The sequence below is a fragment of the Cotesia typhae genome, unplaced genomic scaffold (genome assembly GCF_013202065.1).
Source record: "Cotesia typhae breed Kobodo isofemale line unplaced genomic scaffold, CoteBio_Ctyphae contig_44, whole genome shotgun sequence".
NCBI lineage: Eukaryota > Metazoa > Arthropoda > Insecta > Hymenoptera > Braconidae > Cotesia > Cotesia typhae.
Window position 1 is genome coordinate 5,047,449 of NW_027423753.1, and position 25,373 is coordinate 5,072,821.

At 31.4% G+C, this 25,373-nt stretch overlaps 1 protein-coding gene and 1 long non-coding RNA gene across 4 annotated transcripts in view; both read left to right on the plus strand.

The window, feature by feature from the left end:
• LOC141528959 (protein bric-a-brac 1) overlaps nt 1-25,373 on the plus strand; it is a 314,927-nt gene that overhangs the window by 200,818 nt on the left and 88,736 nt on the right. The window lies entirely within an intron of this gene.
• The window catches only part of LOC141528966 (uncharacterized), an 80,346-nt gene that overhangs the window by 30,176 nt on the left and 24,797 nt on the right, over nt 1-25,373 (plus strand). The window lies entirely within an intron of this gene.

Consider the following 25,373-nt stretch of genomic DNA (forward strand, 5'->3'; position numbering starts at 1 on the left):
AAATACGCACTGAACAAATTTCATAATAATAAATGACAACGCGATTAAGATTTTAAATTATTAAAGATAAAATTAAAAAAATATTATTAGAATAAAAACTTTCAAATGAATTTTTGAACAGAAAACATCTATAGGAGTTGCTTTTATAATAAAAACTCAAATTTGTCTAAATTTCCTTGAAACTCACAGAATAAATTGAAATTTTTCGAATTATTGATCAAAAACTAGAAAAATTGATATGCATTGATGTTTGACGATGAATATCTCGTAAACGCTCAACTTGATCGAAAAATCATAAGAGACCATTTTTATAGAGCAGTAAATTTCCTACAAAACTATAAGTTTCATCATTCATAATGATTTTTTTCATTGAGTTATAAAATTCATAAGAAATAAAAAATTTTCCCAAAAATAATCAAACTTTAACCGTTAATATCTTTTAAACGGTTGGGTTTACGAAAAAATCGTAAGAGACCTTTTTGTAGAGCATTCAATTTCCTACAAAATCTAAGGAACAAGATATTTTTTCAAGTAGTTGGAAGCGAGATATAAATTTTTCTATCTGATAATAAGAAAAAATAGAAAACTGTAAGAAGGAGGACCTTCCCGTTACAATTAAGAACTCATGCTTGGAGAGGCTTTCTTAGAGGTGTCTAGGAACCTATTTTTCAGAGTACCAAACGAAAAAAAAAATATTCTTTTTTTTTGAATCACCCTAGAATATATTATTATTTAATAAAAATTTCAATTATATTCACTTTTTTTTGTGTTAACTTAAAATATTATTTTATTTTTAAACAGATATAATTAGAATAAAGTTATTAAATTATCGATTTTATTTTATCCAATATCGTCAATTTTATTTTATTATTTTAAATACGTCGCCGTCATCCTTCACATCGACACAGTCATAAAAAATATAATATCCGCAATATAATAGTCTCGACGCAATAAGTATCAGTTTTTAGTTCTCTTCGATTATTTCATTATTTTTATTATTAGAATACTTCAATTTATGCTAGTATTTTCGGGCTTCTATCTTTGGAATAATTAATTACTTTTCATTTTTCTTTGTGTTCATTCAAGGAATTATCAATTCACTAAAATCTAACTATTGAATCCTAAATAATTTACGTTCCAATAAAAAATGTTTTGCTTTAATTTTGTCCAAGATCTTTTTTCAAAATATGATAGAATCATCGTAGATCGAAAGCAGATAAAAAATTGAGTGATGTTACACGGAAAAAAAAAATATTGTTACTAAAGCCATTTATTAGATATCTACTCGTAGATTCTTACTGTAGCAATGTGTATTCCTACAAGAGCACTACTGTAGGACTACTGGAGCGATCTGTTAGTTCGCTAGAATCGCTAACCAACATCAACAGATTCGGTAGAATCTGACGCCAAGTTCCGTTCTCAAGCCAGACTACCGAGTGTGTATATACCGTAAGCAGAATCGTTTTTTGAGGTTACAAGTTTTTTTTCAAATTTAATTTGATTTTTTTTATATGATATTTTATAATAGTAGTTCATGCTTTTTATTACGCGTATTACTTGATTATTATCAATTATCTTTATAATTTCTATTTAAAATTATTAAAAATAATCAGCACATACTATAGCGACCCAGATTTTTAGATTTTAACTTTTTCTTATGTAAAAAGCGGACGGCCAGAGACTAAATAATATAACGACGCATGCTAATCTTATGATAGATGGAAAACTACAGTGAAAAAAGATATTTGACAGCTTGCAATTACACACGCCAGGCGGCGCAAGAATAACTTTTACATGAACTATAGCTTAAAGGGGATAGTTTGCCACCGGAAATGTATTAAATTAAAATTGTCAATTTTTATTATAATTACAAAAAAACTGAAATCCGAACAAAAACAGTTTCACTGTAAAAAAATCGTGCCAAGTCCACGTTCATAAGACTATTAAGAAAAAAATTTTATTTCTTTACAAAAGATATCAAATAAAAAATTAAAAAATCCAAGTAACCGATATGGTTGTATATGATTTTCGAAAATTAAAAAAATTTTTGTAAATTTAAAAATTAAAAGAAACAATTTTGGACCGTACTTGGTGTGCGTTATTGTGTACTTCAATTTTTTTTAAGTGTCCTAGTAGATACAATTTAGGAATTTCATAAAAAATGAAATATTTCGTAACTACGCACACTAAATACGTTCCAAAATTGTTTCTTTTAATTTTTAAATTTACAAAAATTTTTTTTTAATTTTCGAAAATCATATACAACCATATCGGTTACTTGGATTTTTTAATTTTTTATTTGATATCTTTTTGTAAAGAAATAAAATTTTTTTTTCTTAATAGTCTTATGAACGTGGACTTGGCACGATTTTTTTTACAGTGAAACTGTTTTTGTTCGGATTTTTCTTACAGCGCCCTCTTACCAGACAAAACGATTTAAATATTTAATATCTTATATTTAATAACAAAAAATTTAATTATTCTATCGATTCAATCTTTTATTAATTATTATTGAAAAATGATACGGATAAATAAAAACGAATAAGTAATTGAAAATTATAGAATAGATTATATATTAAATTAACAAGTTTTTGATAATACTTATTTATTTTTCATGGACCATTTAAAAAAAAAATTGTCACAAGAATTTAAGAATTTTCAAAGTTTTATATATTTTTTGGTGATGGTCAATTTTTTAAGAAATTTTTTGGAGAAGTTTTAAATAATTTGTTGGACCTATAAATTTGCTCCACCACAATTTTTATTAAATTATTCGGATTTGATCCTGTCATTGCACTAATTATTTTCAACTTTATTTAAAAACTACCCAAACTGTTAATATCTCTACTGGAAAGATCAAAAAATTAATAAGCCAAAGTTTTTTTTAATCATAATCCATAACTCTCGACAGTCGCATATGAATTACAGGTTGCTAGTAAATAATTATATTAATTTTGGAAGTTATAAAATATGTCAACAAACAAGACTGCGCGCGGAATCTGAAACTTCAACGAGGCATTTACCCCTCACAACAATCCCGTATGGCTCTCTCAGCGCACCGGTTTAGCTATTTTGGCTAACTACTGTATTCCTGCCAGAGCCATCTACTAGATGGCTCTAGTAACTCTCTAACAGTTGATTGAGTGAGGATAGCTACTATAGCATTACAATATTGCTTTGAGAGCGATATTTTTTTTTCCGTGTACCTCACGCACTTCGCGGTATGAGACGTATAGAAGTATAAAAATTTGCTTCAGAAAAATTCGTCACAGATCAAAAAAGCATAGTCAAGCATTTAAATTTGGTCAATTAGATAAAAACTCACGGCTTGATTTCTGGATTGAGATCTTAAATTATCGGCAGCTACCGCAGACAAATAAAGAACCCGACAAGAATTCTCAAAACATATAACTCACAAAAATCTCAATTAAGTCACAAATAAAAGATATAGTAGACAATCACGCGATATGAATATATAAAATCATCCTTATATGAATTCAACAAATACGGCGAGTGGATATGGTAACAAGACAGGGAATAGTTATTTCCGTTCAGGTTTGAGTAGTTAGGAGTTACCGAAAGGGTTGACGAGTCATACGACCATAGTTTCTTATGAACCGACCGTAGCTCTTATCATAAATATTCATAAATAAGATACTTGCTTTTACCTTTCTCTACCGCATAACATATATACATAATACATTACAAGACATACATCGGTATATTTATTTAAATATTCCATCCACAGTGGCTATTAATTAATCGACCGAAAAAATTTAAAGTACAATACGCCCATTTAATAACTATAAACTCACAACTGTCTTACTTTTCAATTAAACTGAAATCTAGGGGAAATTTAGCATAAAAACCTCCACTTTATTCACCTAATTAAGACACCAACAATGTTTGATGTATTATCCTTCTTTAAATCTCGTACATACCGAATATGCGTGTTACGTTTCTTACATTTTTTTCTCACTTTCAGTATATTAATTACTCTTTTGAATGTCTTTCGATAACAATAATTAATAGGGTGACACAAAAAACTCACCACTTGCTTTTTTAGAGCCTCATATGAAAATATGTTAGATTATGTATAATTAAACCCGCCATAAATAAACACAATGGAAAAGTTTTTAGAAGTGGGTTTAGATTTTTCATTGTTTAATTCCTTAAGCGAAAAAAAAAAAAAAATTAAATTTTATTTTTTTACCAAAAAATCAATTTAATATCTGTCATATGTATAATATTTTTGTTTAATTTATCTAAACAATATATACTTGGATGACTATTGCTATCAAAAAAATTTGTTATCTATAGATATAGTCACTCATCACGATATCTCTGGAACTATGAGACCTAGAGACTTGAAATTTGGCAGGAATATTCCTTTCACCGAGTAGATGTCAGCTAAGAACGGATTTTACGAAATTCCACTCACAAGGGGGATCGCAGGGGCGTCAATAATGAAAAATTCCCGTTTTTAAACTATAGCTCCTATCGACTTCAAATTTGGTAGGAATCTTCTGTAAGAGACGTAGAAATAATCTATCAATGAATTTTTCGATATCTCACCTCACAGAGGATTGCGGGGTAAATATTAACAATGAAAATTTTTAATTTTCAAGCTATAGCTCCTATAGACTCCAAATTTAATAGAAGTCGTCTACATGTGATACAAAAATGATCTAAGAACGGATTTTACACCGAATCACCTCCAATAAAGATCGCGGGGGTAGGTGTTAACAATAAAAAAATCTTAATTTTTAAAATATAGCTTCAAAAAGCTGCAAATTTGGTAAGGATATTTTATTTGTCATCTAAAGATCATCTCAGTACGGATTTAAATAAATTCTACTTCCGATTCGATGGAATGTGGAACCTGTGAAAGTCAAAATAATACTCCAATTGAATTTCAAGTCTAGATCTAAAACTATAATTCTATAAAGTGCCCAGCGGAGCGGGCGGGTAACAGCTAGTTTTTTTATATTCATATATAGCCCTATCATATATAGCTATCTACAATCAGATCAGGCCATATCAGAAAAATTTTTCACGGGTAGATAAATATTATAAAGCCTACTGTACAATTATTACCTTTTCGTGCGACACTTTTTCAAGGTATGGAATGAACAAATAAAAAAAAAAATCAAACAATAAAACGTTATATCATACAAAAGTAAATCCAGATAATTGTCAAAAAAAAAAAGTAGATAAAAAACAAATTGAAAAAGACGAAAACAATCAGTAATTGCAGCGGATCGTTAGACTATAGACATTGAACGGCGTTTGAATTTAAAATGTTATGGGTGGGTAGGAAGTAAAGTCAGATCACACTCGACGTGCGAGTATGACACTTGTTTTCGCTTGTTGACAATCATACGAATTCACGTGTATATTAATCTCCTGGTTACGAGTATACGAGCTCGCGAAATAACAAAACCATATACCAACTAAAAAAGGATACTGTTCTGTAATACAGAGCAACTGTATAAAACAACGCGGAATACGAAAATGCAATTAAAGAGAAAATATGCGATTCCAGTGTGACGTAGAACCCAAGTGTGGGTGGACGGAAACGTGCGGAGGAAAAGAGACATATATATGTTAAAGTAAAAGAGAAAAATTATACACATATGCATATTTACTGGCGACACGCGTCGTTAGCATAACAAAGACGCCAACGATATGGACGATTCACATCGTAATATTCCCTATATACCTCACAACACTATACTCCCAATGCACTTGCATACCATCACCGCTCAACCCTCTAACACAATCTATAATCAGAGATGTACCGACTGTTTAATATTTAATTTTTAAAATTCTCATTCAAAAAAATTCATTTCAATTTACAATCACTATTTTAATCAATCCATACCCTTCTACTAGAGTCTACCGTTTTATCGTCATTATCAATATGGAAATATTTGAGTTTATAGTCTGCAAGAATTTGGTTATCAGCTATCACATATTATTTATACCATTGTTAATTTTTATATCAAATCGCGATAAAAAGGCCACTGTTTTTTTTTTTTTTTTCATTTCAGCGAAAATTTCCAAACAAAGCTCTTGTTAAAAAATTCTCTGAAAATCAAACAAATCCCCTACGCTCAAAATATGTCAGAAAATGCCTAAACACAACTCCTGTTCCGAAACGGAACTCAAAATTCCAATTTTAAGAGGTCCATCATGGAAGTTACATTTTGGCACACCCTAATGGACATGAAATTTTCTGATAGAGCCTTTTATAGACATATTAAACCAGATCAGGAAATTTTTTGCTGGGTGCACAAAAAAAAAGCTCTCCTGACTCAAGTGCAATATTCCCGACTCAAAAACATTCATAGAAAAACGACTAGAATTTTGATTGAAGAATATATTGTGCTTCATTTTTATCATTTTGATTTAAACGTTTTTAATCATTAAATAAAGTACAATTATTATATTCTTCAATGAATATTTGTTACATCATTATTTCGACATAAAATACTTCGATCAACTAAATTCAATTCATTAATGCAAGAGATATTTTACTCACTTAAAAATCAAATAACTCAATTCAAGAACTTAATAAACACAAGCTGCAGCGCTGTCCTTAGAATACCGTCAAAATTAAACACGGCTACATCAATAAATGCATCATTCTTACGTTAAGCGGATTTTGTGGTTGTACTCCGTCCAATTTAAGCAGAGTTAAAAAATTATCCAGGTTATTTTTGCTGTTATTTTTAAATTATGAAAAAAATGAATATTCTAAAGCGAAGAACATTGATGCTCTTGAATGTTTGAGTTGAATGTTTACTCCTTGGGCTGTATAGGTAGAATTTCTCAATTAAAAAACATCTGGTCGTTTTGGACGCAAAATTTTTTATCCTAATTTTAAAAATAAATGACTTTAAAATAATTTTAGCAAAAATTATTTTTAAAAAATGATAGCTAGTTTAATAATAGTGAATGAAGAATCTGAAAAAATGAAAATAACTTTTCCAACTAAGTAATATCAATATATGTGTTAATTAATACAAAATATGTGATTATAAAAAATCTAAGAAAATAGAAGCGTCTTAAAAATCGCCATTTTACAACCACCATTTTGTCTTGAGCGACCGAGATGATAAGCGAAGAGACGGTTTCCGTGGTTCCGGAGGGTGGATAACAAGTGAAAAAGGGGTTCATGGCGATTGATAAAGGGTGGAAGATACCAAGGGTGGTAAATAGGAAATAAGTAACTGCCGGAGGGCTCCGACAACGGATTTTACAACCAATTTCTCCTCTCGTCTCCGTCTTGTCATTGGCGAGAAATTGTCAAATCATACAGGACTCCTGTTCTCCACTTTCATCCCCTCAGAACAGCCAAGTCTCTTGGCACTCATACTAACACTAGTTAAGTTTTAAAATTTCCTCCAACACTACACGAAATCGCTACATCAACTTTTCACCCTAAACTCTGATTCACGCAATCAAAAATATATTTTCATCATCTTATCTAAATAAATTTCCATTCCCAATACGATAAATTCAAATTATTAAACCGCATCTAGTTATTTATTTAATGGGATTATTATTTTTATTTCGATTGGTTGACGTTAAATGTAAAACGGATTATAAGATATTTTGTTCATTATAATTTCAAAGCTTTTTTTTACATACATGTAAATAGAAAAAAAGTGTACTCGCCATGCACTCGGAATGAAGTCGGGATAGAAGTACGCACGTACTCTCTCCATAAAAGTGACAGTGACTACTTTGAATAACGTGGATATGTCGCGTCGTTAGGGATGAATATGCTCCGTCGGGGTACATTGGGTACACTGGGATTGATACTGTGACACGTATATATATACACGTATATATATATATATATATATACAATATACACACCTAGTGGAATGAGAATATGATGAGGCGTCAGTTGAAGTATAAAGATGAGATGAATAAAAATGCAAGTGTGAGAAAATGAAAAAAAAAAAATAATAATAATGATAATAATAAATTAAAAATACGTCGTGTATATTGTATGAAAAAAAATACATGTAAAGAAAAAAAGTGTTTTATAAGAAAAAAAAAAAGGAGAAAGAGCAACAAATTCTACGGATGGCCACTTTTCAACGATTTTTATAATAGCTACTCGTGTCTACAACCCGGCAGTCAATAATGGATGTTAGACTTATACGCAACCCTTTGCACTAAACATTTTACTTTTTTTTTATTTTTCTTCGTATGTACATACATTTTTTTACTTCTTTCTTTTTTTATTTATTCTTTGCATCTCTTCTCTTCTCTTCTATTCAGCAAACTCTCGATATAGTTCTTCCCGACTGAAGTAACTAAATTATTGACAGAAAACATTATAAGAAATCGAATTAACTGAGGCTGGGCATGTTCAATAAATTTACTTTTACCGTTCATAAATTGGTTGTCGATCTTAATTTGCCGAGAAATATAATTATTGAGCTAAACATTATCTATAGACATACTGAGACTTTTCCCGCCAAAGAGCCCATAAGAAAATTTTCTGAAATGGCCTGATCTGGACACATATGGCTATATCAGCCAATAAATGATAATAAAAAAATTAATTATTACAATTCTTCAATTTTTTATTTTTCTAGAAGTTTTTACATCACCCAATATTTCGTGTTAAGTAAAAATTGATTTAGTCATAGATTTAAATAATGATTTTATAACTTAACACCTTAGACTCAGCTCTCTTGTAACGAGACGATTTGACGATCCTTTGCCCCCTGTTGGAGATTTTCAACACTACATTTGATCAAAATCTTATACATAGGCAGTAATAGAAATATTAGACGATATTAGAGAATTTTTTAACGGAAATATTTCATTTATTTGCTTATTGAGATTCATAACTAATGGGAGGAATACATTAGAGCAGAATGCTGAGCCAAAGGGGATGGACTATGATTGAAAGTTTAATAGGCCCGCCATCTTGATAAAACCCTCCTGCTTCTCTTTTTGAACTCAATTAACTGAGGGTTGGCAGAGCACACTGCTAAGATTTGCGATGTCAACGACAGAAAACTAACATTAAATATATTTACCGATTTTTAAAACCGAAAAGAATTTTTCTCTGTCACTCAGAACATAGAAAAAAAATTTTGGAAATTCAAAAGATTGATTTGTTGGAAAAGTATAAAATTTTATGAATATTGCGTTGAATTCACTACTGTTAAAACTGTACGTTTTAGTCACGCTGGCATATGGAAGTGTTCTATATTTTACATTTCGCCTTGCGACTATTTTCTAATACAAAATTATTCTTATACTCCTAATTAATTCAATTACTTTAAGATAACCGCCGCCCGTTGGACGCCGTGATTATGTCATTTTTTTAAATTATAAAAAATACCAACAGTAGATTAAGATAAATTCTGTCAAATAAGTTTTCATTGCCCTTAAGATTTCTATTGATTTTTATCACTAAGAAAAATAATTACTTAAATAATATTTAATATTCGGTGTCAGTAATGTATAAGAGAATTTTTTTTCAGCAATTTTAATTTATGAATTTTTTAACGTTTTATTGACACATTTTTTAATATTATTTTAAATTTTGAAAAATGAAAGTTTGAAGCATATATTATGGCAGTTTTTAAAATTTTTTCTTCAAATAACTAGAGGATTTCATGAAAATTAGTAAAATAATGCCATTTTTTAACAGTTAATTTCTGATTCAACGACAAATTTGAGAAAAGGAAAGAAGAAAAGATAATAGGAACCCGACCAGAAATTTAAAAGTAAAACCAATAGGGTCCCCATTGGGATCCCCTGTTGGGGCCCCACATTGGGATGTAACGCAAAGACCAATGGGGTCCTCATTGGGCAATCCCTCGGGCCCAATGGGAAAATCCCCATCAAAGCTCAATTTAAATTTTGGAAATAAAATAGTACAATTTTTGAAAAAATTAAGAATAATTTAGGATCCGATACTCATATCATATTTGAACTTTATTTACGATCTTTATTTGCATTGATACAGACTTATCGATTGAAAAAATCCTTGACGTGGATTGGGCTCGAACTGGGGTCCTTAGTTTCGTCAGTCCTTCACGTTACTTCTGGTCCAAGCAGGAATACTGAAGAATACAATACTCATTTGGTGCACATCAACTCGATCGGTTGACTGTAATATACTTTATGTTATGCTCAAGCTTCAAGAATGTATTTTTATTTATTTAATTAACTGACTTGAAAATACAATTTTGTAGAGGTTTTCTGTTGAAAATTATTTTGGTAAACAATTTTTTTTCAAAAATTTGAATTTTTCGAAAATTTTGATTTTTCCTCTAAGTGGCATTTTACGCGAATTTGAACAGTTTTCAGAATTTTTTATTATTATCTACTGGGTGCTTTACCTTTCTTAACGATTAATTTTTATTTTTATTTCTATTTTACTTATGACAAATATATACAACTAATATAAGCACACACATATTTGGATGATTGTTTTTTATCTAAATTAACGATTGGTTAAATTTACAGATTATTTATGAATTTCGCAATCCAGTTTTTCAATAGATCTCAGATAAAATAAACTTTATGCCATGGTAGTTATTTATTATTTCTACGTTAGGTTTTCCCAATGAGGTCCCACAGAGATCCCAATTGGGAAAAACTGGCAATAATTTATTATTTTTACGTTGGGTTTTCCCAATCGGGTTCTCATTGGGTCCTCGTTGGGTTTTCCCTCTTGGGCATGCCCCGTTGAAACCCAATGGGGCCCCAATGTATACCTTGAGCATTCCCAAAGTAATTTCTAGTCGGGAAAGAGAAGGCCACTGAGTAGGAATTTTTCGGTAACTGATAAAACAATACGGACACCTCTATAATTAATTTATTAGTTTTACAATTTTCTCTGCGAATTTATATAATTTTTTTTTTCTTTAAAAATATTTGAATAAAAATTATAATTTTTACAAAAGTATCCCGAGTCAGAATAATGTGTCTAGCTAGGCTTAAGCCTACCGCAATAAAATAATTTAATTAAACATTATTTTACAAAATATTAAAGTAACTGTACATTTCTTAAAATTACTAAAAATAGAAATATTCTAAAGAATATTCTCTTCACTTCGTCAAAAAATACTCCACTGTACTTTACTCACCGACATATATATATAAAAATATATATAATCCATATACTAATTTTAGTTAGTAGATCATTGTTATATATTACCGCACCAAAGTGAGTTAATTTTTGATAAGATTTAGAAATTTAATAGTATTATATTATAAATTCATTTCATTAGAGAAAATGGATTTTAATTATTCAAGAATACGAGATTTCATCACATCTTATAATTCATTATAAGACTTATATATTCATTCAATATTTTATTCATGAAAAATAGTATATTACTTATTTATATGTCATTTATCAAAAGTGTAATTATTAAAAATTGTACTTCTCAGTAAAGTAATAAATTTTTTTTTTATTTTATTACAAATTGAGTTGAGTCTATCACGCCCGGTATCGTTACTCAGTACTCAGTTACTCACATGAATAAATTAATTAAGATAAATCGATTGGTTTTTTCCATTGTCTCAAAAGATAATTATAATGTACGACTCAATATTTGAAATATGATGAAACATGTTTAATTTTTATTTTCATAACAATAGACCAGACATTGTAAAAAAATAAATTTAATTTAATTATTACTGAAACATATTCGCTGTTTATTTAATATTCAGTTACACTTGGGTTTACAAAAAATTATTTCTTCATAATTGAAAAAAAAAAAAAAAAATAAATAAATATATACATAATTAAATCACATTTTAGCAATTTTATTTGAGTGGTTCCGTTATTTGAAAAGTTGGTAAATTTTTTTCATTTTGTTTTTGCTTTTCCCGGTTCTTTTTCTCTTCACTCAATACTCATTGTGGTCTTAACTATTTTACCGGTTGTCCGCGTCACAGCTAATATTATATTACCTCGTTTGCATCGTCGTTTCTAAATTTTTTTTTATCTTTTATCTTTTCCACCTCTTGTTTGCCTGCTTTTTCCATTTCTATCTTCCTTTATTTCTTCCTCTCTCTATTACTCACTTACCCTGTAACTTTTTTTCTTGCCTTTATTTTATTTTATCTTTTTATATCCATTTATTCCTTTTTTTCTCTATTCTTCTCCACCAGTCGGTAATCTCGTCCATTGCAGTCGGGAGTTTTCTCAATCAGACTTTTAACCACGTGGTAACTCGCGCCGCTAAACTCGTTAAACGTCAGCAGGGGTAGTTCATCTTTTTTACTTTTTACTCTTTATTTTATTTCATCTTTTAAACTCTTTCTGACTTACTGTATTATTCTCAGTTCTATGAAATTATAAAATTTTATAGAGATCACTTTATAAAAATAAAATAAACATTATGTTAAAAATAAGTAAATAAATATATCGTTGATAACATAAGACAGGAAAAAAAATGTTTTTATCAAAATTGCACAAAATATGTTAGATTAATTTTTACTTTTCAAAGGAATCATGATAGAAAATTTACTATATGGTAAAATAAATTAAAACAACTCAAAAATTAACGAATGCTTTACTGAAGTCAATCAGCATAAATTAAAGTATCAACCTGCAGTTACCATATCACTGCAAGAATTGTGGATAGTAAAAATTTGGCTTAATAGAATTTTGCATGCCTTAAGCGCGAGCGTAAAAATGAAAAAACTGGGTTTCGTCAGAGTTTTATTTCAATAAATAATAATATAGTGGTTAAAGTCAGTAAGCCTTCATACCACAATAGAAGAAAACATCAATGGTCATTTTTTTAAAGAATAAACAGCTCGTCCAACCCACAATTTAGATAAAAAATGAATTTTACAGAAAAAATCCTGTAAAATTCATGTAACATTCTTTTTGTAATCATCATAACTTTCGAAAAACAAAATTAATTCTTTTACATTTTATTTCAATACGTCCGTAAATTCATTGTGACAAACTGATTTAAAAACCACAACTCTATTATTATTCGTTTGATTATAAAATGATAAAATGTGTATTGTCGAAATTTACATCTTAGGCTGCCATGTACAAAAAAAATATCTAAACAGAGTTAGTGATTTTTTAACAAATGATGATATTTTTTTTATCAGAAAACTTATCCGGTTTTATTATGGACAAAGAACTAAACTATAGACAATTTAAACGAAATAATAAAAAAAAAAAGTTTATTAACAAGATAATATAAATTGCTATAAAAGTTTATAAAAAATCTACATTTATTACATTTTAACAATGAGTGTATTAAAATTCTGATGATTGATTGATTTTTGTGAACATTTGAAAAAAGTTCCAAAAAATGTAGCTCTAAAAAAAAACTGTTGATTAATAAAAATTATTAAACAATTTAGAATCTTTCGTTCTGGAAAACATTTCCTTGTGGAAATAACAAACTTCCGTCAAGTTTAATTCGCTTGGTGCAAACTACTGTATCACGAGCCACTACTACTTGATGACATTTAGAGTGTATGTACATAGACGAACTCACCCCGTTAAATGCCCGGACATAGAGAATAAAACTAAAAGAGAGATTGGATAAATACGAGGAGCAGGAGATCTAAATATAAAGTACTCGGGACAACTGTTTTCCGGGACAACGGTGTCCAGCCGGCTTGGAATATTCTTCTGGGAATTCATTGAATCTCTGTTGATTGAATTGTCCATTAATTGAAATGATTAATTGTCTCACCTATGTTCTCGTCGCATCGTTCGCCGGATACCGAAAGCGCGCCACATCGTCCCAGTCTTGTTGATTGCTTATTTACAAATAGGAAATTTGAAAATGCTCGCGATTTGCGCTAACTGACCGACAACGTACACCCTCCTGCTCCTGCCCTGTTCCAGCTCCCGTATCCATCCAGTGCATCGGGTGTTCGTTAAGGGGGGTGGTATGTCGACGAAAACGAAACATTTGATATAAACTATAGGGAGACAGCAGGTAGGTAGGTTGTTTGCTGACAGAATTCAACAACCGGAGAGATTCCAATATTGTAGGATATTACAAATTTGCTATTTTCCGCGTCCTCGAAAATTGAAACTGAATTGTTAATTATCAGATCATTAATTTTCAGATCATTAATTTTCATCACCTTCCCAAGTAATTGCAAATAATAATAATTACAAGTTTTTATGACGACAACCAAACTATTTCCAAATCAAAAATTTTATCTGACATCATATGTCAACTTGACCATTTTTCAATAGATATCTTTTTTTTTCTTTGTAATGAATTAAATAAATTACATAATCAACCTATTATAACCAAGGATTTACTATTTCGAAAAAAATATAGCGAATGGTACTAAAACAGGATTCGAACCTGGATATTCAGATTTTATATCGAGTGTTTTACAATTTTGAGTAGGATTCGTAAAAAAGGTATTTATGCTCATTTTTTTTAGATTATTAATAAAGATATTGATATGGCGTTTTTTTGGCTTGGTAAATTTTGAAGTGCATCAAAAAAATAAGCATTTTCAATATAGTCAAGACTATAAGACAAATTTAGTCTCTTATATAAAAAAATGGGGTTTTCAGTTAAACTCAGTATCATCATAAAAGTCGTGATCTTTTTTTGCATATTTTTAAAATTTGCTATTTTTCTGTATTAAAATTTTATTTTTTTTTTTTTGCATATTTGAATACGATTATAGTCAAACATTAATCCATATAATTGTAATAATAAAAAAAATTACTCTCATATAGAGAGTATCAATAACAACTTGATAACGGTAATTGGAGTAAAAAGCATAGGTATCTTGGTCTCAAGATGATCACTAGCCATAGAATTATGGGAAAGACACACTTGACCAGTTGAATCTCGTAAATTCATCGAGTGACCCTTGAAGTGGTTCGATATAATCCGAGGTCGGATGTGGGAGCCATAGAGGACCGAAGACCAGAAACCGGAATCATTTTCATCCTCAATCTCTACTCGGTTTGGATTGATTTCGAACACAACCAAGAGAAGGAGAGTAGACGATATAAATAGAGAAAGATAGTTTGACTAGTAAACAAGAGAGATCGTGAGGGATGAAGGATGAAAAGGGGTTGCTTGACGGTCCGGCGATGCCTAGTCGGGGGCTCACCCGGCACCCATTAGGTCCCGACCAATTGGAATGCACAATCATACCGGAAATACCGAGTAATGCACCAATCAGAGTCTGGGAATGGTTAGGGGCCTCGGATGATTAGGAATGCACGCAATAACCTCTGATTAATGTGATCGGTATGGGCTATAGAGGCTGGCTAGGATGGTCTAGCTTTGCTTGGCCTATACTGCAACATACAGAGTTGTTATATCCTAGTCTTGTTAGTCTCACTCGATCATACGGGACGTAGTGCTTGGTTCCCTCCTTTACTAAATCTACGTTACACTGCTCGACGCCAGGACTGCTACGAGAATACCTCTCGTCCTTCCTCTCTAAGCCCCAACAACCAATATCACCATTATCCACCCTCGATTTATCTTCACTGGCAAGAGCCACACATGCTCTTTTCCTCTCTATCTCTCTATCGCTATTCTCTATATGCCTCCCAGATTTATTTGTGACTTTAGATGGAGGTCAGTATGGGACGCCACCGTGAGAGGACGTTACTACGGTTCTATTCCTTTTCTCTTCTTCCCTCTCTCTCTCTCTCCCTCTGGCTCTTAGTGTTGTCTGTAGCCCTCTACTCACAACTCTGGTCTCTGTTGTACTACGACAACTGTATGCTGAGTAACGAGCGTCGTTGGTGGCGTTCCGATCGAAACGGACATCCCTAGATCCGGAGTACAGTAGGATGCATTTACATAAATACATAACGCGAATGCATACAATGTTAGTGCTGTGCTGTCAATTCTGTCCTTGCTGCATAGGCAATTCTGAGTTATGTCAGAATACTGCTCTGCATACACTGTTTATATATCTATATTTCATATCTTTGCTTGTCTAATAATTCAAGTTATCATTTATGTATGTACTCCAATAATATTATTATTTTTTCCTATTCCTACCGCCCACTGTTTTTTTACAGTTATATGTTTTTTAATACGTTTCATTTATTACTGCGAATTTAATCTCATCAACAAGTAATGAAACAATAATCGTAAACTCATAAATAAAATGAATTAAAATAGTGATCTTAGAAAAATGTATAATTTTATTTATTAAAGTGAAATAAATAGTAAAAAATCGACTCACTTTACATTGCACAGTAAAAGAAAACAAAGTTTCTTTTAAATAATAAATAAAAATGAAAAATTTTCAACTTTGAAAATATTTTTGATTTCCTATTTAAAAGATATCGCAGATTCAAGATTTTAAAAGTTATGGCTTTGAAACAATTCACCGATCTTTTAATTCAGGGCATACAATATTTTAAATTGCTAGGTATAGAACTTGGAAATGACATTGACAAATAACTTTGAACTAACGCTTTTCTTTAACAACTTATATACTTTATTTTTTATTTCTATCTTTTTCTTATTTGTCTTTTATCCTATTCACGAATACAGTTTGTTTTTTTTTAATATTTAACCAATCAATAACATAAAAATGCTTGAAAATAAAATCATTTATCAGACGATTCGAGTTTCTGGGGAGCGCGTCATTGGCAGGCACATGTTTTGTATTATTAATGTACAATTGAGAGTATATCCTAGACGTTCAGGAGAGCACATAAGTATGCCTTTGGAAATTCATTAAAAATTTATTTGCCAACTAAAACTGTTCTCAATATCAACTGCTTTTTTTCTCGATCATTAAATATTTAATGAAATATGTTACTTATTCATTTCTCGAATCAATACTTGCTTTTTACTTTTACTCCTTATTTTATTTACGATAAATTCATACTTTAAAATAAAATCCAAGCCTCAAATATAAATAAAATATGATAATGTATATTTATTCTATAAATAATAATGAAAATTTATTTTTATACCTTTTTCTGTTAACATTTTTATCAACATGAAACGATTTTGTAATTGTAATATTAAACGACAAATCTCACGAGTATCCCACTCTCACCGCAGGAAAACTTCTGAACAATTTACCATTTTCTGTGCGAGTGTTACATCCTCTGGGAAATCTTAAAATATATCGAAATATTTTTTTTTTTCGGTCTTGTGTATTTTTTCTGCGGTGAACTAATATAAAAAAATAGCTTCTCTAACCAATTATATAAATGCATCGATCGAATCTAACAATTTCATTATTAAGTTACAGTGGAGTTATTTTTTTATGCATTGTATTTTCGAGATCTATTATTTCTCAACTACTTTGTGTAAAAATTACATTTTTCTTCAACAAAATATTCGAGAAAATACAGAGCATGAATCATTTATCAGTCTACGTCATGTCTAGATATTTTTCACCGTATTTTCTGGGCTCAGTATACTGTGCCAAAAGTAAAACAAAAAACACTTCACAAAAACTAAATATTCTATATTCATAAATAACATTTATTATTCACTTTAACGGTATACGAAAGAAAAACAATAAATTTCAATTTATAAAAATAATTCTCTTTTTATTTTTCAATAAACTTTTTAATCAAAAATTTTCCACCCGTGAAAAAATTTTCTTACATGGCCTAACATAACAATATCAGAAAATTTAATGTGACAAACATGGTCTGATGTGATGATATGTGCCCAAATACTATTTTTTGTTACACTCGCTCCAAAAGTTTAACTTTTGAGCGCTGGGTAGCGTCCGTAAGCGAATCAAATGTTAATAAAATAACAACCGTGCCATAAATAAATATTAATAAAAAGATAATTAATATAAAATTAAGTTTTTTTGCCCTTGTGAAATTTCATAAAATTTAAATATGTTATTATTTGCCTCCTATCCCTCAAAAGTTAAACTTATGGAGTGATAATAACAAAAAATATTGTATGTCATTTGGCCGTTAAGTGGCGATTTTGACGACGACTTTTTTTGGATATTCGCTTTAATGATTTTGACGCGAATGTTCGAAAACGAGAGTAAATTTTAGTCCTCGGCTACCCCTCGGACGTTAAAATTACACCCGTTTTGAACCTTCCCGCCGCAAACCTTAAGCTCATATCAAAATATCGTCGCTGTCAGAAAACCACCACTTCACGGCCTTATGTCATAAATATCTATTTTTTTTTTTTGACAAATAATCTGCTATGGCTAGGTATGATCAGATCAGGCTATGTATATAGTCATAACAAGGAATTTTTTACAAGATGAGAACATACAAAATGTTTTTAAGCTCACTTATAAATTTAACGGCGAAGCCAATGAGTTTTATTTTAATTTCTTCTGCTATGTATTATGTACATATTCTTCTATCTCTTTGTCTCACTTATTCAGCATGCTGTCTTTCTCTAGCATACACGCCTTGAGGGGTTCACAACAGGTAGACGCGAATCAAAACGTTTCAGCGGCGTAAGCGGAACGTTGCTTTATTGCGAATTTCATATTTTATTTCTGTGGAGGGCATAACAGAGGTCGCCGATCAAAAGCACTTTGAATGATATAAAAAGTACACATTTATTTCTTACTATTTATCTACATGTACTACAATATATAATACTAACAAAATATATCTTTGTATATAAGTATAGTCTCCGACAAGTTAAGTCTGTAAAAAAAAATATGATAGTAATAATAATAACAATGTTAATAATAATAATAATAATAATAATAATAATAATAATAATAATAATAATAATAATAATAATAATAATAATGATCTCCTGTTTGAAATTGGCAAACTGTACCCAGGTTACCGTGTCAAGCTCGTCGTTTTGGTTGTCGGCGTCCTTGGAGGGATGAAACAGTCTTTTGTGTCTTCACTTGCGAAGATACCGGCTTGCAGTTCAGCAGCCGTGTCTCTAGCAGTGCGGATGCAAAAGGCTGTCATTTTGGGATCCCTGCGTCTACTTAGGCAAATGAATTTGGCCTGCTGCACTCACTAACCGCCTTGTTGTGCGGAGTGGTGCAGCAGTAATGGATGGCGCTCAGGCTGGGCCCTCGGAGAGTCGGACTCCGGGGAAAACCCCCCTGAGCAATTAATAACAAATAATAATAATAATAATAATAATAATAATAATAATAATAATAATAATAATAATAATAATAATAATAATAATAATAATAATAATAATAATAATAATAATAATAATAATAATAATAATAATAATAATAATAATAATAATAATAATAATAATAATAATAATAATAATAATAGCAAGGTGCTCCAGGTGCAGCTTCCGGACACGTCCTGTAGGAGGTGTAGACAACATCCGGAGACGCTTATGCATCTTTTGTCGGCATGTCCAGTGCTGGCGAGAGGTGCATATATCCAGCGTCACAATGCTGCCCTGAGAGTACTGTACTACTATCTTCGTCATTGCTACGGTATTGACGTGACACCAGTGCTGCCTTATCTGCCAGGAGTTATTCCCCAGGTTGTTGAAAATGACAGTTGCAAAATTTATTGGAACATGCCATTTGCAACAACCCGGCGGATAGATCACAACAAACCTGATATTGTGCTCTTCGACAAGGCCACTCGTGACATTTATGTCATTGAGTTCTCGGCCCCGGCTGAATACAACATCTCAGCCAAAGAAGAGCACAAAAGACAAATATATCAGGATCTCCTGTTTGAAATTGGCAAACTTTACCCAGGTTACCGTGTCAAGCTTGTCGTCCTGATTGTTGGCGTCCTAGGAGGGATGAAACAGTCTTTTGTATCCTCACTTGCCAAAGTTCCAGCTTGCTCATCAAAAGCTGAGTTCTTGGCAGTTAGGATGCAGAAGGCTGTTTTACTTGGTTCTCTCCGTCTCTTAAGGGAAATGACTTTGGCCTGCTGTGATCACTAACCGCCTTGTTGTGCGGAGTGGTCCAGCAGTAACGGATGGAGCTCAGGCTGGGCCCTCGGAGAATCGGACTCCGGGGATAACCCCCCTGAGCATTTAATAACAAAATAATAATAATAATAATAATAATAATAATAATAGCAAGGTGCTCCAGGTGCAGCTTCCGGACACGTCCTGTAGGAGGTGTAGACAACATCCGGAGACGCTTATGCATCTTTTGTCGGCATGTCCAGTGCTGGCGAGAGGTGCATATATCCAGCGTCACAATGCTGCCCTGAGAGTACTGTACTACTATCTTCGTCATTGCTACGGTATTGACGTGACACCAGTGCTGCCTTATCTGCCAGGAGATATTCCCCAGGTTGTTGAAAATGACAGTTGCAAAATTTATTGGAACATGCCATTTGCAACAACCCGGCGGATAGATCACAACAAACCTGATATTGTGCTCTTCGACAAGGCCACTCGTAACATTTATGTCATTGAGTTCTCGGCCCCGGCTGAATATAACATCTCAGCCAAAGAAGAGCACAAAAGACAAATATATCAGGACCTCCTGTTTGAAATTGGCAAACTTTACCCAGGTTACCGTGTCAAGCTTGTCGTCCTGATTGTTGGCGTCCTAGGAGGGATGAAACAGTCTTTTGTATCCTCACTTGCCAAAGTTCCAGCTTGTTCATCAAAAGCTGAGTTCTTGGCAGTTAGGATGCAGAAGGCTGTTTCACTTGGTTCTCTCCGTCTCTTAAGGGAAATGACTTTGGCCTGCTGTGATCACTAACCGCCTTGTTGTGCGGAGTGGTCCAGCAGTAACGGATGGAGCTCAGGCTGGGCCCTCGGAGAATCGGACTCCGGGGATAACCCCCCTGAGCATTTAATAGCAAAATAATAATAATAATAATAATAATAATAATAATAATAATAATAATAATAATAATAATAAGGCGAGTTGAAACACTGAAAAGAATGAAAGACCGAGAAGAAAAAATTCCAATTTTTCACCCACAAATAAAATTATTATTGACGAATGAGTGAGTGAGATAGTTGCCGCGTGGTGGTATCCACCCTCTTTTGCCTTTCTCTCTTTTACTCGCTCCTCTTACTCTTCCTCCCTCAGCTACTAGTACAAGAGGGTAGCCGGTTTTTTTAATATTTAAAATTTAATTTACAAAATGCCATCGCCTGACTCCCGTCTGAATATATACATATAGTTAGAGAGAGCCAAGCTTTCACCCGGCGCGTCTGCCTCTATACTAATGCTATCCTCACCCTTTCCCACTTTTTTTCCCTTACTCACTTTCCTTTGACTATTGATCATCGATTTTTTTTTAGTTCTCAAATATCCAAAAATAAAGTATTTAATCTAATTATTCCTAGTCTTTTTTTAACAAAAATGTACATGTAAATTGTTGGTCGATGTGACCTAGACATAGACGAGGCGACAGGAGTAATAAACAGAGTATTAATGTAGAAAATATTTTATTACTCGACTGTAAAGTTTGTAATAAATAATTTTTTGTAATTTCAAAGTTTTCCCATAGATAAGAATAAGTTTGTTTTATTAGTTGAATTGAATAACAAATTATGTTTTTTTGCTAAATAAATAATAAATTATATTTATTTTCTTTTTAGAAATTTTAGTTTCTAGCAAAGTCATTGGTGGGAATTTTATTAAAGTTTACATAATGAATTATAAAGAATCATAATGATTACTCAAAAAATTACCGGTAAAAATGTTCTAATATGGCTATGTATGGTAAATTTTTTTATCTGACTATGTGTGGCTTGATATGGCTCGAAATGATCTCAATTGACTTAAATTCTGTGTAAAACTTAGAATAATAATAAAAACTATAATTGATATGATAAAAATCAGTCATTTAATAATTAATACAGCTTTTTTGGTGAATAAATAAAACAACGATAATGAGAAATCTACCGAGGCGTTTGAATGACACCCAGAGTATTTAGTACGTGATTGTGCTTGCTACTGCGGCTTATAGATATTATAGAACAGCGAAAGGAAGGGAAAAGGAGTTAGAAAACGATGCAACTGAAGTGAACGTTAGAGGGTATTGTCCAAAGTGCCAAAGTTATATGGCACGTCGTAACTTATGGCATATTATGAAGGTACACTCGCGAAGTGCCTATGAAAGTAGTGAGTATAAACGAAAGAGAACCTCCAACTTTTCCAATGAAAACTACCCTCTACCAATTTACTTCATAAGCGAGTCATAAAAATTACCGGTCTTAATTATGTCGTTAAAGTTAAATACCCGGAAATAACTTTTGTATAATTTATACATATATTTATTTATTATTTACTAACAATATTCCGCTTTTTTAACTTTCGATCGATTTTTATTTTCATTCCTTATTTGCATTTTAAAAGTTATTGTGGAAAATTGTAATTCGAATTAATATAGTATTACCTTTTTGCGTTTATGATAATTTAAAGATAATTGTAGCAAAAGTCGAAAAGATTAATTTGTACATTACTTCTTAAACAAATTAATTATTTAGTTTATTTTTTTCGTCAGCCAACTGCATAATTTTAATTATTTGTTCAGATTAATTATTAAAATTAATTGATATTTAATTCATCTTCAAAGAATTTATTTTTTAAAAATTAAGCCCGAAATTTTAAGAAAATTCGAACATGGACGAATTCTAAATATTTGGATAATAATATGGAGTATTTAATTATTTCGTACACAAATCAATTAAAAAATTTTTTTTACAATAAATGACTATTTTGAATTGTCACGTGGATTATGCTTAAGGTATTTTTAGTGCGATAAACTCGTAAACTCGTTTAACTTAGCACCTAAAAATTAAGGAAGTGAGGATATTTGAGGAAATTTGTCCGATGAGGCTCGAGTCTACAGTACAGTGTATGACCCGTGTCCCGTGCCCTATCGGACGAATTCTCCCACTTATGTATGGATATGTATGACGATATCAAGCCATATATGAACCTATAAAGACAAGTTAAACTATATCATGTAAGATATGTCCCTGTATGGCCTGATCTGGTAATTTTTCACATTATTTTATAAATGGATATATGATGACATAAAAATTGTAAATGGACCTATTAATCAGAAAATTCTTTTAAGGATAGCTTAGATAGGAAATTGTTTATCGTCACTTATCAAAAGTCTTGGAGTAAGAAAGATTAAAAATTCATGAGATTTATTTATGGTTAATAAAGATTATCGTTTTGAATTAAATAGGTAAAGTAAAAGTAACTAGATAAAAGGAAATCAAAGAGACAAATGTAAAGAGAAGTATAGTATGAGATAGTGAAATCGATTGATCCATCATGTCCTTGTCATGTGGGATGATAGCAGTATAAAGGTAGTGTTACGAATGATCAGGGTAGAAAGGTGGCTTTTCTGGACAGGTAATTCGAGTGAGTTGAGCTAACAGAGCATTTGTAGTAGAGGGTTAGCAAAAGCACGTATTGGGGTGAGTGGAAGAGGGAATGGGGAGGATGAGGAGAATGAGGAGGATGAGAGTATATAGTAGTCGATTGGAGACTCAAACGAGCGACGTATCTCTAATCCAACACCATAGGGTCGACCAGTGTGCTATTTAGCTAGCATTGTATTGAATGAAGGGACGTAGGCCCGTGTAACACCAGAACACCACCACCACCCTGACTCCGTACTCTCTTACCCAAAGCAACTGTTTGCCTCTCTTTCATCCCTTCTGCATTCGAACATGCTTTTCATACCACCAACTCACCTCTCCACTCTATATATTTCTCTCTACTCCGAGTCTCGCTCTTTAGTTTCCCTCTTTACCCTTCCTATTTTCCTTCATGTCCCTCATCCCTATGGAATCAATTGCGGTCACCATGACTACCGTAATGGAGATCCTGAAGCCGAGGGGTGCTTTTTCCACGGAAGGTTGACCAAAGCGCCGCCAATGTCACGTCGTTACGTTGTGCTTTGGACAACCGAATCAAAGACCACCAAAGTGCCAACAAAGCTGTCGACCGACCACGACAAGTACTACAATCATCATTATTAAAATATTTCACGCGTATCCTTTTTTACTTTTTCTGCATAAGTATTGAAAGTTATGTGTTAGTCATATGGAAACGTTTGTATAAGAAAACCCGTGAGTCTCAATTTTTAACATTATATTAAAATATCTACTTACCCGATCCGAAAATTTTAAACGTATATAAACTTTGTATATAATACTTAAACGTATATATAAACGTATATAATACTTGCTACTATGGACGAACTCCCATGTTAATAATTAATTAAATATTCACCAATTTATTTAAAATTTATCAATTGATATTGTGGAAAGAGAACTAAGAGAATGTCTTGTGTAAAAAATTTAAGAAAAAAAAAAAAAAATATATATATATATATATATTTATATGTACTTATTAAAGTTGACCTTTTAGTGTAGAATAAAAGTTCACGGTTATGAAATAATTTGTTATTTTTTTCTAGGATAAAAAATTCATAACTATGTCGGAAGAAAATAAAATATTGACACGAAAAATTTTTTAGTTTGATTAAAAATGTAGTAAGGGTACAAGTAAAGTCTTTAAATATTTAATTTAAATAAAATATTAAATAAAAGAGAGTAAAATAAAGAAAAAAATAACCACATATATATGTGGTATGTATACTAGACGTCAAGTGAATTATTCAGAACAAGAGAGTGAGAATCATCCGCTAGTTGGTCATGCTAAATATCTATATACTTTTTCAGCGTACACGAATACGTAGAATGTAGACATGGATCGTGGATAGTCGACTCTTTTTCTTTTATCTCTGCAATGTGTGTAGCAAAAGGATTAAAATATCCGAGAGAGTGTAAAAAAGAAGTAAATGGAGAAAGTCGGTACAAGGACAGAGATGTAGAAGGTGAAACAGAAGTTGCAACTGATAGCTACGGGCTGACATAGGCTATAGGCTAGAGGCTACCGGGTACTGGGTATAGGGGTATAAATAAAAAATTCACGGCAGGATTTCCAGCCGCTCAGAACATTGTTTGGTCCAGTAGTATGCTCTGCGTATTCTACTCATCTATTATTCTCGCGACATGCCCAGGATATAGACTCTCGTTTCCAACCCTACTACAAAATACATTGCTATGGATCAAACATCTTTTTAACTCCATTATATTTATATTTATCTTTGTTTCTTAATTATTCTCTGAGATTTATTTTTCATTATTCATAATTATTGCAAAAGACCTTCGACTTCTATAAGTTTTGTCTATTTATTTATTTATTTTTTATTTTTGTTAAAATAGACCCTGAAGAAATTTTTTGAAACGCTTGTATTTGGCTTTTGATAAGGTCATTTAAGGCTATACATAGCTACACGAAAAAAAAAAAATCCTTTCAGAAAAATCTAACAAACTGAAAATGTCCATTTTACATTAGGAAAAATGTCAAATTTACATTGCAAAAATACAAATTTAGTATGTGGAAAAAAATGTTAAATTTACATGAACAAAAAAATT